Here is a 20429-nt window from a genome sequence, read left to right on the forward strand (position 1 = left end):
GATCCAGCAAAACCCTTATGAATCTCTTCATCAGCAAGACTTTCAGTATTTGACCTAAATATTGAAAAGCCTGGTATACTCACTATGAAGAAGTTTTAACTGATTTTAGGGTTTTCATTGTTGCTTTAATCATTACACACTGATCACTTAATACCACCTTACTTTGCTTAGCCTTTTGTGAGAGGCTGTAAGCATACTTAACTGCAGAGCTTTCTGTTTAAAGATAGGGGAGTCAAACAAAATAAATCAGGAAAAGATCCAGATAATTTCACTTGCAATATCAGTACTTATGATCATCTGAGATCCCACACAAGGATTAAGTAGTTACAAATAAATAAAATTTATTTACTAAAAGTATTAGTAAACCTACAGGCAGGGTTCAAAACATCTTATCTTACAAATTAGCTTACATCAAGTTATAGAAAGTCATTATTAAAAACACCAGCTTGTGGGCAATCAGGCTACACAGAGAATTACTGTAAGCAAGTGAAACTAGTGCATTATTAAATTCACAGAATTTTGTTTTTTAAGCCTCTAGAAAGACCAAAACCCTCTCCTTGCCCCATTTAGTGAAAGTAGCATCTTTACAAGTAACCACTACCAATGCTAACTTCAGACATAAATCCCTCTACAGCAATTAAAGCTCATTTCAGTAGCTTCTATGTATTTGTTACTTATTTCAAGAGAAATTCAAAAATGGAAAATAGCAACAACAACAACGAGGCGTACTACTGCAAGCATGTTACTGCATTATTTCACAAACTGTCTCCCAAGCAAGCTCTTTTAGGGGGTCCTCCCTCAACATGTCAGGTGCTGGCCAGAAATTATTCCATCACTTTTCAACAGGAGCCCAGATCCTTTGAAATAAGGAAAAAAAAAAAAAAACAAAACAATATAAAATGTGGCAAAGAGGAAGTCCAGGAACCCTGAAGAGAATTTCCTTAGGTGATAATCTAGAATCAGCCTACCATAGGTCTGAAGTTTTAAAACAGCTGTTATTCTTCCCACAGTTCTACCCTCCCTCCCAAAACCTATCAATTCTGAAATTCTGACTTATCTTCATGCATTTTCAAATTTCAGTCCCATTCACAGTCAAAATTAGGCCTTACGTCCACAAATCAGAAGTGCTCTTCCCAAAATGTCACTAACTGGAAATTTAGGACAAACTCCACAGGTCAATCGGATTGTGTTACTCCTCATGTACAAATACATCAGCAATGTGACCAGAAAAATCACAACATTTGGTTTCAATGCAAGATGCAGAAGACTGCCAAATACAAGGCATTGCTCAAAATTAAATACTACAAGAAGCAAAATAATTCAGGCTACTATTAAAATTATCAGATGTGGAAAGAAAAATTATGGTAAAGATAGTAAAGCTGCTGCAGATATCTGACTGCCTTTTTTAACTTGAGTTAGCTTTCCATAATCTAAAAGCTCCCAGCAAGTGAGACTAACAGACTTCCAATTCATGTAAACAGAACTTCTAAAAGTTTACATCAACTTGCTAATGTACAAGTTATGACAATTAGTGATCCCAAGGAACACCTAGAATTCACAAAAATAATGCTTTGTTTTCTTAGTTAATATTGTTAATAGATTCTTTCTTCTCCAAATGAATGCCTAAATGACATTACATGTAACAAACACCTGACTTAAATCTAAAAGAAAGTTCACCAAAATGAAGAAAGCCTATGAGCTGCTCTGAGACACAGGTAACTGAAATTCTCACTATAATTGTTTGCTGAAGGGAAGAAATAAAGCTTAGAAGCGATTCTTTCAGACAAGGAAAAATTCGAGTCTTCTGACTATCATAGCTGAAGAAAACCACAGTGTACATATTTTAACAGTAACTAGCCTGTGGTTAGTCTAGGGGCCAAATCCTTAACTGCCACATGCATTAAAAAAAAAAAAAAAAAAAAAAAAAAAAAAAAAAAAGAGTAACAATTGTATCACTAAGTTTATCTGTAACTTTGAGTTGACCTAGCCATCAAACAACTTTCATGAATACAGACATTCCTGTTTTCAAGCTACAGGAAAAACACATGAATTCTAGTCACACAAGCAGAGTTTAATTTTAGAAATGCCTCTTATATTGAACCTTTTACAAAACAGAATAAGAAAACTATTAAAGTGCTCATTTAAGTTAAGCTTTACGTAAAACAAACATGAGAAACATACTTCACAAGGAGTTAATTCCATCTTGGTACCTCATACCTCTAAATAACAGTTAAATATTATCGGTAGCTGCAAGTATACATGGGCATCTAGAATAACTAGAAAAGACTAGAAGGACCTCAAGCTTGCCAGCTGAAGGCTGTTTTACCTGATACCTGGATGTTAAATGCATATACACATAGCTTCCAGTAGGAACTTTGTAGATTTTACAGTAATACCAAATTTCATTCTTCAAGCAAGAGACACTTTTTTAAAAAAAGTATATCAGCGTCAAGTTGAAGATTCTGTAATATATGAAAGTCTGTGAGATACCAGAGTTGTAACAAGGATTGTATTATAAAAAAAAAACTAAACTGAGAATGTAACTCAGTTTTCTCTATGTACCACATTTTCTTACTATACAGTTCAAGTACGCAGATGAAAAAGAAATTATTTTCGCACAAACTTTTCCATGATTGAAACACATCCTAAATTACATAGCCTCCTTCAGAAAAACAGGTTTTAACAACTCTAGTGTAGCAAATAACAAAGGACAACTTTTTTGGATGCAAGGAGAGAAACCAACAGGAGTCCTTGACATCCAGATATTTCACCCCCTCTCAGCCGCTATGGGGCACAGGGGTAGGGGCACTGCATCACTTGCAGGGAGCCAGGTCAGTGGAAGGTCAGTGAGAACCCCAGACTCTCCTGCAACACTGTTGCCACCACCTCATGGAGGGGACCCCAGGGACAAAATGAAGAGGGTGCTGGAGGCCATGCATGCAATGGGAGGTAGAGGGCAGTTCCTGTGCCCAAGGGGCAGCAGAATGCCACAAGAGAGCAATCTCTAGGAAAGGAGCCCTCAGCCCTCTTACCCTCCTCCTTTCCCACATGAGGGTATCTTTCAGGCCACAGCTGCCCCAACTCCCAGAACAGTCATGTTCGGCTACATGCATCACCATCACAGTGGCCTCCTGATGCCAGGCTCTATAAATACAGGGACCCTGGGAGCTGGCCAACAGTTCACTGAGCTTCAAGGCCCTCAGCTTTTGAAGATGATTGGAGAAAAAAAGGTCCCACAACAGCAAAGTGAGCAGCTACATACTTTTGTGAGGGAAGACAGATAGGTGGTTGCAGGAGACACAGGAAGAAGAGGCAGCATCACAGTGGGGGCACCATCAGCCATATGGTAGTGATGCACACTGCTCATATGGCTGATGGCATGGAGCCCATGGAGGTGGACCCACCCAAAGATCGAGAAATTATGGGAGTGGATCCACCTCCAGCATGGCTAACCCTGGTACTACAACACCATGCCAGGGCTCCCCTCCATGACACCATCAACACACATCACAGGAACACCTGGCCAGCACCCTACCATCAGCTCAGCCTCTGCAACAGATCAAGCAAAGAAGTTATAGAGACAGCTGATCCTATAGAGAAGCAGAACACTGCAGTTCTGCTAGGAAGATGTGCTGGCCTGCAGCATTAAAGTCTCTTCTAGGTGCTTCATTAGGAGCTCTTTTCAAGGTTGGTAAATAAAACACAAAACAAAAAAAAAATACCAACAAAAAGACAAGAAACAACAAAAAAAACAAAAAACTCAAAACACAACAAAAACAAACACGGAAAAGCCCCAAACAACCAACAAACCAAGAAAATATCAGTAAAAACACTCTTATTTGGTACTTTTCCAACTGCATATGGACTCTGTCCCCTCCTGGTCTCCCTAGTTCATGGAAGACACTAACGTGTGAGGTGTGGGCCCAGCTCAGGGCCTTCGAGACGGTAAGAGGCCAGGGTATATGGCACAGAAGGACACACAAAGAGAACTGCCTTTGGTCATGAGGGTGGTAATACACTGGAGGAGGCTGCCCAGAGAAGCTGAGGATGCTCCATCCCTGGAAGTGTTCCAGGACAGGTTAGCTGGGGCTTTGAGCAATCTGATCTAGTGAAAGTTAACTGTCAGCCCCACCTCTGTGCCTGAGAAGACCATAAAACATTATCCTAGAAGCTGAGCTAGGGCACACGGAGGACAATGCTGACTCAAGACAGTCAGCATGGCTTCTCCAAGGGCAAGTCCGGCCTGATCAACTTAGTAGCCTTCTATGATGAATTGACTACATCAGCAGACAAAGGAAGAGCTACTGATGTAATTTAGCTGGACTTCTGTCAGGCTTTTGACACAGCCCCCCACAACAACATTCTCACTAAATTGGAGACGCATGAATTGGATGGACTACTCAGTGGATAGGAATTGGCTGGATAGCTCCATCCAGAGTGGTGGTCAACGACACAATGTCCAGATGGAGATCAGTGACAAGTGGTGTCCTTCAGGGGTCTGTATTACAACCAGTACTGTTCAATACCTCCATCAATTATACAGATATCAGGATTGAGTGCACCCTCAGCAAGTATGCCATGACTTCAAGCTGAGTGGTGTAGTTGATACACCTCAAGTATGGGATGCCCTTCAGAGGGACCTGGAAAAAGTTCAGTAAGTGGGACCATGTGAACATCATGAGGCTCAACAAAGCAAAGTGCAAGGTCCTGCACCTGAGTCAGTGCAACCCCCAGTATCAATACAGGCTGGGGGATGAAGGGATAGAGGGCAGCCTCGTAGAGAAGGACTTACGCATATTGACTGGATATGACCTGACAATGTGCACTTGCGGCCTAGAAGGCTAATCAAAAGAAGTGTAGCCAGCAGGTCAAGGGAGGTGATTCTGGCCCTCTGTTCTGGTGAGACCCCACCTCTCCTATGAGGAAAGGTTAAAAGAGTTGAGGTTGTTCAGGCTGGAAAAGGCTCTAGGGAGACATCACAGTCTTTCAATAGTTAAAGTGGGCTTATAAAACAGATGGGGATAGACTTTTTAACAGGGCCTGTAGTGACAGGACAAGGGGTAATGGTAACTACATACTCTCGACCAAAATGCAAGCAAGAGACACCACCTGGCAGTCCTGAGACATCAAGAAAACCACATGAAGACAGTAATTTTCATAACATCCTCTTTAACAGCTGCCACCTCCTCTACCTAATGAGGATGTAGTTTATCTATTAAGTAGGAGCTTTCACTCCCCTTTCAGACAAGGGGAGAGAATCATAGAATACCTAGTTGGAAGGGACCACAAGGATCACTTGGTCAAACCTTTCTCGGCACAAGCACAGTCTAGACAAGATGGCCCAGCACCCTGTCTAGCTGAATCTTAAGTGTTCAGTATTAAGGAATCCACCACTTTCCTGGGGAGACTGTTTCAATGACTGATTGTTCTCATCATGAAACATTTCCCTCTTGCGCCCAGTCGGAATCTCCACAGGATTAACTTGTGCCCATTAACACTCATCTTTGCTATGTGACTCCTTGTAAAAAGCAGGTCTCCACCTTCTTTGTATCCACCCTTTAAATACTAGAACATGGTGATGACAGGTCCCCTAAGCCTTCTTTCCTCAAGGCTGAAAAAGCCCAGTTCTCTCAGCCTTTCCTCATATGGCAGGCTTCTCAGTCCTCCAATCACATTTGTGGCCTTTCTCTGGACCCTCTCCAGCCTGTCACATTTTTTTGTATAGCAGGGACCAAAACTGAACACAGTATTTTAGGTGTGGCCTGACAAAGCACTGAGTAGAGCAGGATAATGACTTCTTTGTCTCTGCTGGTGATGTCCTTGCTAATGTAACCTAGCATCCTGTTTGACTTTTGCTGCAGCAGCACGCTGTTCACTCTTATTGAGCTTGTCGTCAACTAGGACCCCCAGGTCCCTTTCCACAGATCTGCTCCGCAGCAGGGTAGACTCCAGTCTGTGCTGCACTTCTGGATTATATTTTCCCAGGGGCAAGATTCACATTTGTTCTTGTTGAATTTACTAAGGTTGTTGTTAGCCCACTGTTCCAGATTATTCAGGTCACCCTGCAGGGAAGTGTCCACTTGCTCACTCAATTTGGGGTCACCAGCAAACTTCACAGGGTACACTTCATCCCAACATCCAAATCACTTATGAAGATGCTAAACAGTGCTGGGCACAATATCAATCCCTAGGGGACCCCATTCATGACAGGTTGCCAGTTTGAAAAGGAGCCATTTACCACCACCCTCTGTGTATGGCCTGTCAGTCAGTTTCCCAGCCACTGCAGAAGTCTAGAAGGTAATGCATCAGTTTCCCTAGGAGGCAGACCCAGAAAGCTATATCAAAAGACTTTGAGAAAATCCAGGTAAACACCATCCACTGCTTGTCCCATGTCAACTGAGCATGTTATTTTGTCCTAGAAGACAATCAGGTTTGTTGAGCATGACTTGCCCCTGATGAACTCATGCTGGCTATTCCCAATCACATGCTTCAACTGACTTGTGATAGCCCCCAAGAGGGAGCCTGCTATGATTGCACAACAGTTAAGAATTGAAAAAGAAGTGAAATCACTTCCACCCTTATTTATCACACTGGCCTCCCTATTTATGTACACTAGCTACCACTTCTAACTAGGTCAGATCTATCCTTGTGGGTCCCTTCCATGTGAGGACATTCTGTGATTCTATGATTTATGTTTACTCATAGACACCAATCCCTCTAAATGCAAAAGGGTGCAACTGTCCAGCTAAAGCACAAAAAAAAATCAGCCAAAACCTATAGTTTGCAATGAAGTTAAAAGCACAATTTTATACCAAGTAACAACTGTATCCTTGTCAATTTCTACACACTCTCTCAAACCACAGGTTAGCAAGTGTTAATAAATACCAATCTTAATTTCCTGCAACCTACAAATTAGATACTGATGTCCCCTGCCCCAGCAGAAAAAGATGAATCATTTTCCAGTAACTTCACTTCAACAGCCAGACATTTACACATTTAAAATATTCATTGGTCACAAAATTCAGTTAGACTCCTCATATTTTGAATTCTCCTAATTATCTTCAAAACAGAAGTGAAGAGATCTATGTACTGAGAAAAGCAGATGGTTCCATAATATTATAATAAAAGCTAAACCATGCATAACTACTCAAAAGACAATTTTACACTGGAGCAAGCAGATACCAAAAATTCAATTGCAGAAGATGGTATTACCATACTTCAATATAACAACCTATAGTGCTAAACATCATTCACGCCCAACATATGTCAGTTCATGAGCACATTTGCTTTGAAATTCTTCCACAGAACTGGAGGCTGGGCAGCAGATACACCTCCTGGCACAAAACCAAAACACTTTAAAACATGCTCCCTGTAAAACAAATAGAATAACCGCAACTGTGTGTCTAGATGACCCCTGATTGTAAGAACAAATGGAGGCAGAGAAAGCATACAGTACAAGCAGAGTGTGTTAAAAGACAAAGTTAGAAAGAGCCAGCTAGAAAGTAGCCAAAAAAGCTGCAACAGAAGAGAAGGAATGGCCAAAGTCTGAACTGCAGAACGAACAACAGCTTAGGTGGTAAATGTTAGCCTACAGAATTCAGGCAGATAAGCCTTTAATGAACATCAGGGAAATGAAACCAATTTTACGTGGTTTCTGAATGCTCTAAGAAGCTTCATAGATGCAAAAGGCTAAATCTACTGGTGAAGTTTAGTAGTTTCTTACCTGTTAAACAAAAAAAATCAGGAAACAAGAACTATTTGTATTCTCTCAGGTTCCTTGCCCATTACAGGGTATCCTGGAGGAAAAAAAAAAAAAAAAAAAAAAAAAACACACAAACTTTCAATCTACAGCAGGATTGAATTAGGATTGAATTAGATGAAGCAGATTTCTTCCTACAATGAAAAAAAAAAATTTATAATTTAATATTGTTAACAGTTTCTATTCAATAGCTCAATAACTGCATGAATACTAAACATTGCTTTGCAAGGAATAAGACATATGAACTGAAGGAGGAAACAACTCGCTAGGAAGAAAAGTGTCAGTTCAGTGCAGTAACTCAGAGAATAAATTCAAAAGCAGTTTGTCATCTGGAAGACTTAAGTATTTTTAAACTGACTTTGATTAAACATCCCATTTTACTTTTAGGAGACAAAGGAGGAAACTTCATTGTCTCATTGAAATAAATCTGCCTTTATAATCTGTACTTGACTGTTGAATCTAACATGAATCCAGACTCTTTTTTTATAAACTATTAGCAATTTCATATGAAGCAACATCTCAGGACCTGAAATACCCATTATTAGAGTTTTTTGCAGCAGTCTCTTTTGCCCTCATAACTATTCTCTTGTTATATTAATACCTGATTTATTCACAAACCTGCACAGAAATAAACATACAAGCATTAAGAGTTCCAGTTATTTTGGCATAAGTCTGCATAAACAATTCAGCCAGTTTGTATTTGAAAACAGTTTAATTTACTTACAAAGCAACCATCTAAGAGAACAGTCACTTAAAATTCATCATTAAGACAACCTCTGCTTTTGATAGTTTAATTATTTCAATGTAAAGCAAAGTAACATTAAAGAGCTTAATTAGATATGCGTAACTGGCTTCAGAGTGATACCTGCCCGTGCTTTGGTCAGCACTAAACAGGTAAGAAAAAGCATCTTATGAATTGATGCTTCTTTCTGATGTACCTGTTTTTGGCAGTTGTAAAAGCAATTTTTAATAGAAAAAAAAATAACCTCCCCTTTCCACCAGCTACAGAAGACTTTATGATTTTGCTTTTCAAAGTAGGTTTCAAGCAAGATAAGACTTTTGTTTCTTTTGGGAACATGGCTAATTTTGTTCATGGGACAAAAAAGTAGAAGTACTAGCAACTATGAAGGATAGCAAATATAGCAGCATGTTCCTTAATTCATGTCAGTGACTACCTAGTCTGCTATCAGAGTTCCTCACAAATATATCTTCAGCTAAAAAAAACAAAACAAAAAAAAAAATCCACAAAACCAAACCATGCACCTCAAAAGTATTCTGCCAGAAAAAAATTATTTAACTTTACGCCTCCCACGTTAAATATAAGAAGCTGTGTCTTCAAAGCTGTTTCTCCATCTTTGCCTTTAATAGACAGGCTCTGTTAACCTGAAGAAATATACTACCAAAAAAGTCCTCTTCAATGAAAATAAACTCTTGTATTCCAGTTTAAAAAAAAAAGTTGTCCAATAAATGTGTTGGTTTTTTTTTTTTAGCTTTGTTAGGGCTATTAAGTTTTGTGGCTTGAAATATGTTTGTGATTTCCAGGGGTTCTTGAATTAAAAGCCACCACATTTGCATTTTATTCAAAACAGCACAAAGACTCCAAGCCCTAGCATACACAACACTAATCACAACTTTCTCTAAGGCTATTTTAGTAAGCAGCATGCACATGAACTGAAGGTCAATGTAATACACACACTGTAACACTTTCAAAGGTCACATGTTTTTCATCCTTAGACCTTCGGGTCCACATGTCAAATAGACTTGCTGATCCCTTGAGTCAAGTGACTAACTAAAACAGAAAAAATAAACAAGTTTACTGGACTTAGTTTGCTTTACTAAACTTTCCTTGGTTATTTCTGCATTTCACAGCTATGTTCTGAAGCAGAGCTCCAAGAAGGGAGAGAATACCACTTACTCAATTACATGTGAGCAACATAAGAAGCCTGCTTAGCTTAATGCACTTTCAGAGGAGTTTACAAATTCTTTAGGCATTGTCCAGAGAGACCTGAATTGGCAGTAAAACTATCCAAATGAAAGTCACTATCATAACTCCCCTTACAAGGATGTCTTTCTGATATTTCTCTATTCTTCCTCTCATATGAAAAACAAAATGGAAACCAAAACCAAACACCGCCTTTCCTCCCCCCAAACTTCATTGTCTAAATACCATTGTTTAGCACCAGAACAGTCAGCTTCCAAATTCCAAACTGTAGGATTATATAGGAAAATAACAACATTAGTGTAACTGAAATTAACAAGATACTAGCAGTGCAGGTATTTCAGCACGTCCTGGGAAGGTTGTTCCACCAGAAGCCTGCCATGGTCAATCAGGACCTTTTCAGTCCACCTCAGTCTACAAGAGTAGAGAGCTTGGTAGTGGTATGGATGGTTTATTGGATCAGACTGCTCACCTCCACAGCACAGATTAGGTATAGAAAAGAACTGCAGTATAGATAAAGGAAAAAAGTAAAACCACAGGAATTCTTTCCTTAAAATAATAATAATTAAAAAAAAAAAATAAAAAAATCAACTGATTGAATGAGGTTCAATTCTACTTAAGTCTGCTTTTCCTACATCTAGGGATGGCTCATATCAGCAATAATAGTTCAGTCACATTAACATGGTACTTCTGTCAGGTGGAAGTGGGGCCATAATGGAAGGTATCAAAATTTAAACCTGAAGATAACATGCAAAAGGCAGAATGGAAGTATTTTCATGTATACATATAACATTCAAATATGAAACTATGAAAACATGTGCACGTTTATCTGATATACCTGAAAAACAAAGAAAGGCACAACTATCCACTTCATGTGAAGTACAACAGCATGGTAAGGTCTGTTCTGAAGTATTGCCTGATAAAATTCAGTTATGCTTTTTTAGATAGAGAAGTTAACCACTATGTGACCAGTTGTCATAAATAGGATTAAACAAACTTTATTAACACTTCATGGGCTGGAACATCTACTTTTAAAACCATCCCATGCATATCTATTGACCCAAACACTGAAATTAAAAAGGTCCCTTTGCTTATAGAAATCAATTTGTACGTCCTGGTAAAAAAAAGTGCAAGAACTGCAAGCTACTGAGTGCTGCTCTTACATCAATTCATTCCATGCATTCAAAACAGTAACTTATATAAGGTACTGTATCTGAAATAAAGATGCTATATAACGTTAGTATTATCTCTTTGGACCATGTCACACTCAGAAGTACAAGTGTACACAGTACAATACTGTGCTTCAGTGAAAAATACCTTTTTTTTCTCTTTTTTGCCACTGGTTTATTGGCCCAGAAATATCCCCCATGGAAGTTACAGTCTAGCAATGCAAAATTGTTTAATGGTAATGCTTGAGGCAGTGCACTATGAAATCATCACTTAAGACTTATCATTCTTCCTTAACACACTTCTCCAAATGTCTCGCAGGAAAAATAACGTGTCTTCCTTGTAAGCCCTAAGACATGAGCGTTCTAACAGAAGTTAATCACAATCATGTCTTCCCAAAAACTTCTATTTAAGCAATGCCTTGAACAGATAGTCTTCAAAGAAAATAAACTCAGCCTTAAAATGATGTCCACAGCCATAATTAAGTACGGTGGAGACAGATGAAGGGCAGAGAAATCAGTGCATCTGATCTAGTCCAAAATTCTAATTTTTCAACTAGTGAAGTTTATAAAACACTGCATGATAATCAAGACAACTTCTAAACACTGTAAGAAGTTGCTCACTTATGCTAGGACAAACTTTGAATGCTTTGTCTATTAGTTCTGAACACCTTGCTTAGAGGAAACATTTGTATGCTGAAGTGTCACCATCCACAATCAGAATGAAGACCAAGATCGAAATGCCATCCAGTCTCTGACAAAGACTGCTAAAGGAAGATAAGCTGGCCATGCAAAGAAGTCCCAACAGTATCCCTTGCTGTACAGTCTCCTTCTGTTGGGTCCTTGACATAGAAATTACTTGGCAGAAGTCTGACCAAAGTGAAAAATATATTTGAACAGGTGACAAACAACAGTTGGTAGAAGAAGGCAGGAAGGAGTTTTTCTGCCAAATTCACATGCTGAATCAGCTCAAAGGGTCTGTCAATCAGGGCCACCACAACCAAGAAGAAGGAACACACCGTTAGGGACAGGGCAATCAGGATTTGTGTCTTCCATCTTTGCTCCAAATTATATCAACTTAGGCTTGCTGCAGGATTGCAGAGTAAAAGTTCACCTGAATCTGATGATAAATAAGAATAAGACATATAAGGCTGAACCTGGACAATTCAAGCTCAGTTCTACTATTGTCTCAACCACCAGATAATATGCAAGTATAAATGAGTCCTTAATTCCTGTACTACTACTCCGGAAATGTAAAAATCAGTAATGCTGGTGGACTGTTTCAGCAGTCCACTTTTTTTTTGTTGTTGTTTAAACATTCAAGGAAAAACTAGTGTAACTTAAGGAAACAGCCTTAAGGTTAGATGCATTAAATTTAGCAGGTTTCTTAGGCAATAAATTCTATTCTGTTCCAGTTAGTACTCTCAAAAAGTGTGTGGTCTTTTTACCCCCAAGTCTAAGAATCTACCATCAGATCACAGAGATACAGTTACCATGTCTGCAATGACGCTGTGCATGACCTAAGCCACATCTTTAATTTCCAGCATTTCACTCAATCTGCCCCACTCCACACCATCAGATAGAACACTGCTGAAAAGGAGATGAGAGGACTACTGTTTGAGCATGTTTACCAGTATTTGGCAATAGTATGATAAAGAGTTCTTTGAGGTAGTACCAGAAGTAGTGCTACTAGAAGGCAATATGGCTGCATCAAACACTTTGCTGTACCAAAGCTACTCAGTCCCATCTCTCACATCCCATTATTAATCGAAGTGTATCAGCATGCTAACTGGCCACAGAGTTTTTGAACCCAAATCACTACTCTGCATTGTACGCTAAACAAAAGCATATGCATAACTGGCTTGGACATTTCTAGCAAGAAACTGTAGTGTATCATGTAAACATAGCCATTTCCTCTGCAAATCTTTAACTCTTCAGATAAACAAGTCTATCCTCCTTTTCACCTCATTGATTAGACCTTGAAAGCTGGATGCAAATCAAATGTTGGGGCACATGAAAATATGTAGTTCTAGAAGAGCAGTTCTAGAAATTGTAGAAGAGAAATGAGAAGCCAAGCAACATAATGAAAGATCACTGAGAAGGCATTTTGCACATAAGAATTTCAAGTGTCTATTAACTTAATATTATCTTTCTTCCTCCTTCCCCCAGCCAATTCATGTTTTGGAGAAAATCACTACAGTAATCTGAGTTTTGCCATGCTGTGCTTTTACAAACTACGCACATTGCAATTACACCACATTTTTCAGCCACAGATGCCTCTGGTGCCTCCACTGAACAAAAGTATGCTTTCCCCATGGAATTCTTCTATTTTGATAAAAAATACTAGAGGAAAAAAAAAACAAACACACACACCCCCCCTCCAAGATTGCCCAGCAGAATAAGCCACCTTCTTCCAACTGCACCACAGATCCTACTTGTGAAGAAAAAAAAAAAACTAAAGTTTTATATGGAAATGCCAAACCTACTCTGTTTTCTCTGTAAGTTTCAAAATAATCTTTTTTTAAAGCTCTACTTCAATGCTTCTCCCTGGAGCATCAGAAGAGTACATTTGTTATGCACTGTCTTTCAAAAGAGTTGCAAGTGGCAAACTACAGGGCACATCAAGCTCAAAGATTTAGTAGTATTTCTTAAGAAAACTGTTTTCAAAGGGAAATTACTTTCATATTCTAAATCCTTACACTGAAGTGATCATCAGCTGTGGAATATCATAAATGCACTAATATACACACAGAGTTTAAAAAAAGCCATTCAAGCAACATGTCATAGTTTAGCAATACAATGTCGGTTTGGAATTACTCTTATTTCAACTATGCTTTCTCTCTTGTTTGCTTCATGCCCTTTCAAAACAGAGCTACAACACAGTAATTCATAAAAAATTCTTGTAGCATCCATTCCTTCCTACAAGTCCCTTCTCTAGCTACCAATATATCTGTCAACAGTTTTTTCCCCACTACAAAGTCTCAGCTCTCACTGTGAAGTGCTATTCTAGTAACTAGGAGTTACTGAAATAACTGTTACAATGCAAGACAAATAGTTACTGAAAACTGCATTGATAGTTTGTAGTGACCAAAAACTCAACTGATACTTCTGTGCCCTATGCCTACTCAAGGGATTTGAAGAATAAAGTCTGAAATAAAACAAGCCATTTAAAATGCTAGCTCAGAACTTAAAATGGTATTTATAAGAGCATGACACAATATAGCCCTAAAAAGTAATATCCTGCTGAGCAGAAACTTAGAAGTCAATTTACTTAAGACCTGAACTTAAGTCTTCTATCTTTCTAAGTAACATTTAGGGTTCCACAAAGATTTTTGTCAAGTAAGCCTTACTACCATTCTATAAAGTCAAGTCATGGTTGTGGCAAGTAGCACACTAACTTAGTTCGAAATACCTGAAAGTCTAGAAACAGAACTTTCAGTCATTTAGCTGCAATTAAAAAAGACAACTTCATATCTTCCCCTCTTGAAGTTTCTTTCTTTCAGCTGGCAGTTTGCTTTTAGTTTGGGGGGAATTGATTCACTGGCTGTTGCTTGCAGTTTTCCTATAACAACAACAACAACAAAAAAATATTGAGATCACTTTTTTCTCCATAAAAACCTACTTAACAGTAAAGCACATTCAACATTTTTACTTGCATTCTGCTGCTTAGTAGTTCCACTATATACCATCATAGTCACATAGCTACCAATCCACACTTTCAGAGAAGACCCTAATCTTCACAATCTCCAATAAATTAAAAAAAAAAAAAAAATACAGACATTGAAATAATCTATAATCCCTCCTCATGATTATGACATCACCACTGTAGTCACAAATTTTCTATTGTACCTACTAACAATTTCATTCTTGGCTGCAACTTTAACATGGGAGGGAAAAAAAAGCAACTGCACTGCATTCTAGTCTCAAACCCTATGGCTAGCATATTTGTCTGAGAACTGCAAGTTAAACTTCAGAATTTCCAAGTCCAGGGAACAGGAGTATTAGACCAATCTACTTCAAAGAAAAAGGTCCTGTAAAAGTATTAACATCATTGCTTTCCATTATGCCCTAAAAGGAAGCAAGTTTCCTATAATGAAAAAGAATAGACACCCACAGGTGTTTTGAATATTAAAGAAGACATCAACCAACCTATGGCTTTCAAGACTTCAAATAGATTTTCACAGACACCCACATCCATAAGAGACTGAGCCTTTTTTTGTCTGCCTTCAATATACCATCTCTACAATCCCAATTTGGGCAACTAAATTCCTTATTCAGTAACTAAAGAGATAAGGATTAATTTATTTTTATCAACTGCATTTTTGAAGCAGAGCTTCCAAGTGAGGTGTGGCTAGTACTCAGCCTAAGTTTTTGTTATTGGCTCTCAAAATAAATAAAAAATGAAGCTACATTATTACAGACACAGCTTTCTTAATCTGATAGCAAAGTAGATCTCTTTTAAATTAAGAAAGACATTCCATAACACCACCGGCAAAGCAACACAAGGACACAGTAATGTCAAAGGGAATTATAAAGTTTTACAAGTATCTAACAGTTCCTTAAAATTAAGCACAGAATGTTACTATCAACTCACAGCCATGACAGCAATTATCTTTTCTTACAACCTACAGAGCTCAACAAGTGCAGTGGCATTACATTATCTTTCATCAACTACTGGATTTCTATCTGCATTGCCTTTAAATCTTCTTCCATTTCCCTTCTTTGAAGGACAACTTGCTAAAATGAAAACAGCACACTAATCACTACAGTAAAGGCAAGCAGCATGAAAAGACACATTTAAGTTTGTTTTGGTTTTTTTTGTTTTGTTTTGTTTTTTTTATTTTTTTTTTTTTTTTACATTGACCATTAAGAAATGCAGATCTCTCACTAATGTTATCTTTACCACCTCCTTCATCAGACAAATTTCATCTAAATACTATTTTCAGCATACAACACCTTTTACCATTAAATGTGGCATGAAGCTATAACGAAGAGCCCATCATCAGCATCACGTAAACATGGAAAGATCCTTTGACAAATGCTTGCTCATCACAGCCAAAAGAACTGACTACTTCACAGCCAGGTCAGTTTAACTTCCACAGCTCTCACTCATGAGCAGGAAAAAAACTTTCCAAAATGCTATTAGCCCTCAGAATTGCCTTGAACAGTGACAAACTCCCCCCTTCATAATTGCCTTGAACAGTGACAAACTCCCCCCCTCATAACAGCCAGAAAGACAAACATGGAAGATGGGAATGCAACCCCTATGCTGTTGCAATTTTCAAATGGACTTCCATCTGAAATGCATGCTGACCAATATCAACATTAACCTGAAGTTGGTTTCCTGTAGATGCAAGCCACTTAAAACACCAGCAGGAAATCCACCTACTCAGAAATGGTTATGTTCCTGCCACCACTACAGCTTTGTTTTAGCAGTCTCTATAGAGTTTCCATCCTTTTTCAAAATGTTTGGTGACAATATCTAAACTTCTCAAATAAATGTAATCTACTATTTATTATTTTCTTGAAGAGTTAGCTTCCAAAGATACCTGGATATCTCACAAGTCCATCAGGGGAGCAACAGACTAAATAATGTGAATTACTGTAGTTCAAATCAGTTCTAAGGTGTCCAGCTGAGCTCTTTAGATCAGAGGCTGGTTAAAGTAGTACATAGTAAGTAAGAGCAGAATATGAAGAAAGCCCTATGTCTGCTTTAAAGGTAAGGTTACAGTGTGTTTCACAGAAAGAAGAGTTTTTTTCACCAAGACTTTATGTATGATTTTTGACCTACCACAACTCTTAGTTAAAAAAAAAAAAAAAAAAAAAAAAAAAAAAATAAAAAACACCCCCACATACCACCCCTCCCCGCCCCAACCATAAAACCCAAAATATTTGGTTTTCATTATATTTACAAAAAACAAGAGCAAATAGCATTGGTTTTTCACAGTTTCTATACAAGACACACTAATTGTATAACCACTCTGGTAAAAAGATGAAAAAATCTACCCTGTGGAGGCAGCAGCTGATACTTCTTTTATAACACAAGTAGCACTGAAGTAACATCAATTTGTAGGAAGCCAAGCCTTTAGAAATGTCTATTACTCCTTTGTTTTCTGCTTTCATTTGACCACTCAAACCAGTTACAGGACAATAAAAAAAAAAAAAGTAATCATACCTTTGCTATCATTGCCTACCATCACTGTATAAATCAATAGAAGTTTTATTAACTTGCTTTTCATTATCAATTAAGGCACTACCACAAGTGAGAAATGTGCAGCACCTAGCTGGGGACCAGCCTCTTATGCTTCACTCTTCTAGAGAAGCATAACATATATTTACAGAAAACATCCTTCTCTCTACTACTGGTTTGGGATATAATGAGATTCACTCCAAAAAACTCTGCACAAAAATCTGCACAACAGAATCCTACTTGATATACTCGGATCCAGTTAGAAATTCTACCTGTGGTCATTCAAGGTGAGGATTGTGTCACTGCATAGCAGGGATGAAACAGGCCCAGGGAGAATGCTTTTAGTACTGAAGAATGCTTTTAGTACTGCAATTGCTATATTCTGGAATATAAACTCAGAAACAAGTCACTAGTTTTTACTTCAATAACCATTGGAGGTTTCCATCCTCAATCGCAAACATGTTTTGTTACCAAACTGGAAATTAAATTGCCCTTTCACAAGCTTCATTCAGGGCCTGGCCTGGTCATCATAAAAAAGGCTTTAGAGTTTTCTTCATGTTTATAAGTATTTCCCAGCACAAATGACAAAAGCTGGCCTATGGTCTTTCAGTTCTCATTTTCCAGAAGATTCAGTGAACACAGGACAGAGACCACTAGGCCATACATTCCATCTCCCTGCAGATGCACAAGTTAGACTGTGTAAAAATGCTTGGAACAATCTCATTCAAAATGAAATAGGAACAGTTTCAAAACTTACTTCAAGGAAAATAACTAACTAACCCTCCAGTCTCATAGGTGCTCTTCCTAGCCCATTTGTCAATGTACCTAACACCACATACCACCACTCCTGCAGAATATGTTATAGCCTGACTGTTCCATCCAGTTGTACACTGAGGTACTTTTGGTATTCTTTCCATTGCTAGCATGCAACACACTGCCTAGATTCTGTTACTAAGCATTCCAAGTTTTTAATTCCCATGGAAGAGGAAAAGTTACATCCATTTAACAGGATTAGAGGATTACTATACAGAGTAACAGCAAGAAGAAAATAGGGTTAGTCAGGGACTTTTTCACCCACTCCAAACCACATATACCACTTTAAACAAGCTTCTTCACACTTTATGGAAGTTACTAAATAAACAGAGGTCATGAAGAGCCTTCTATTTCTCAGTAACAGATTTTTTTCCCCGATATGTGTTTTACAGACAAGTGAGGTGTTAACAGTTTACACCAAACGTCTTCCTGATCCTATTAATTCAGTTTATCCCATTTCCTGAGAAGCATCCCAAGCTAATTACTGAGTCACATATAATACCCCAGAGTAGTAAAATATTTTACTTTAGTTGCTTAGTAGTACATGGTTTCTAAAACAGATGCTGATACTCTGACACACCACAAAACCAAGTAAACATGCTGTGCAGAGCTTTCAACATTATGTTCATATTCTGTATTCATTTTCTGATGGAACTTTCAGGCTTGCCTCCCACCCCAAAAATTACAGGATCAAACATCATCACTAAATAGTTTCCCCGAGTTCTTGGCTCTCTTCCTCCAACTCAACAAAATGAGACAAGATACTATTTCTCATTTATTCCTACTTGGTTTATTATTGTGGAAAGTTTTGCCAAAAATAGTGGCTCCACATATTGCTCTTCAGATAATCCAGTTAGACATGTGGTCTTCTGGAATTCAGATGTGGTGTCTACTTCGAGGTAACACACTATTCCTAAACCTGACATACCAAATAACAGAGTAAAGAGTCACAGATAAAGCTGATACTATGAGAGTCAAATCTACATGGTAGACAATATGCCTGAGGCATCCTACCTTACTACAGAAACAGATCACTATGCTCATAGTAGCGCCCCTTCCGCCCAAGCAGAAAAGGTCACAGTTTCCATCATAGCTTCCAAAGGCCATAAGAAGTGAATATGCAAGCCTTCTACCTACCAAGATGTTGGGTAGTCTGCTGGAACACTGAAGCTAGAAATACCTTCATTATACTGATACAGAGTGATATTAACTAAATGCAGAGTTCAGTAAATACTTCAAGGCTTCTTAAACACTTGACAGAAGAGTACATTGGTGGAGATAAAGGAGAGTGGACCAGACAGTCCTTCAAAGCTTTTTTCTCTTCTGACTGTTTCAATCCCATACTGGTTGTTTTTGAGTCAGCTCTTCAGCATCTCATAGTAAGTACATGCATTTCAAGCTTAAGCTGAGTAGACAAGCAAAGTTGTTGAATCATAACAAGAGAGTTCACTCTCCAACCATCTGTTCATACTAAAACAACATACATAATTTTCTGGTTTAATACCACTACATTCTGATTCTGTTCTATTAATTCACTTGAATATCACTTGTAGAACATCACCTGATTCTCTGACTGGTATATAACATCACCTCTGTTAAGTGAAAGAGAGAAGGGTTCTTGAAGGTGTCAGATTTTCTCACTTTAGCAAGTCAACAGAAGTAAAAGTTTGCAGGCAGTATTGTAAAGAGAAACTATTTAGTATCTCTAATTTGATAAGAGAATAATAATGGCTAGATAATTTATATTTTAAAGAATACAAAGATATCACAGTAACAGTAGTTTACACATAAATATAACTTGCTTCCAAATAAGCTGTAATACAACTACCCTACTTAAAGACATTTTGGTTGAAGAGGCCACTTTTTCTGAATTTCTAAAGTTCAGCTTTCACTTTAACTCAATGTTCTTCTTAAGTTCATCGAGAACAGACCTCTTCAACAGTTCTTCTGGCCAAAATAGAAATCTTCTGGTAGTATTAGAAGACAAATTCCTTTAGTCACTCAGGAAGTGCAGGATTCAACACTGCCTACGCATTCTGCTTTTCAAACAGGAAGCAAGTAAGTAGTATCACCTCTGTTCAAGGTATGTCACAGATGGAGAGGAAAAAAAAAAAATAAATCACTTAAGTGAACTTAAACAAGTACTTATAACTACAAACTGTCAAGAAATAAACATGCAGACTGAATATCACATTGGCATGAAGCCTCATTGACAAGTTCTATACTGCAAGATAATTCTGTACTGTTCTTTTGTAGTGTTCTCTTGCAAGCTATGGTTAGTCCATGCCTTACTATTGAAAACATAAATAACACAGAGCTAAGTAACCACAGACTCTTACTAGAATGCACGTTGTACTGAAAATACACATATCAGTGTTCCAAATAGGTTATTTGAACTGCAACAGGTAGACTTCCCAACTTTCAGCATTACTGAAGAAAAAAAAAAAGCCCACATGTAATTTGTGCAGTTCACAAGCTACTTTAAATACTACCTATAAGTTTTAAACCAGCTTAATAGTCACCAATTAAAAAAAAAAAAAATCCACACAAAACCAAACACAC

General features: G+C 38.0%; 1 protein-coding gene across 36 annotated transcripts in view; it reads right to left on the reverse strand.

Moving 5' to 3' along the window:
- Window positions 1-20429, reverse strand: part of PPP6R3 (protein phosphatase 6 regulatory subunit 3) — a 64953-nt gene that overhangs the window by 42911 nt on the left and 1613 nt on the right. For 24 of the 36 annotated variants that reach the window (XM_065064930.1, XM_065064928.1, XM_065064916.1 and 21 more), the window contains exon 2: window positions 7724-7796. The exons of the other annotated variants lie outside the window; for them this stretch is intronic. The gene's annotated coding sequence lies outside the window, so the exon portion shown is untranslated. The remainder of the gene's footprint in view (window positions 1-7723; window positions 7797-20429) is intronic. 36 annotated transcript variants of the gene reach the window in all.

The sequence above is a fragment of the Columba livia genome, chromosome 5 (genome assembly GCF_036013475.1).
Source record: "Columba livia isolate bColLiv1 breed racing homer chromosome 5, bColLiv1.pat.W.v2, whole genome shotgun sequence".
Taxonomy (NCBI): domain Eukaryota; kingdom Metazoa; phylum Chordata; class Aves; order Columbiformes; family Columbidae; genus Columba; species Columba livia.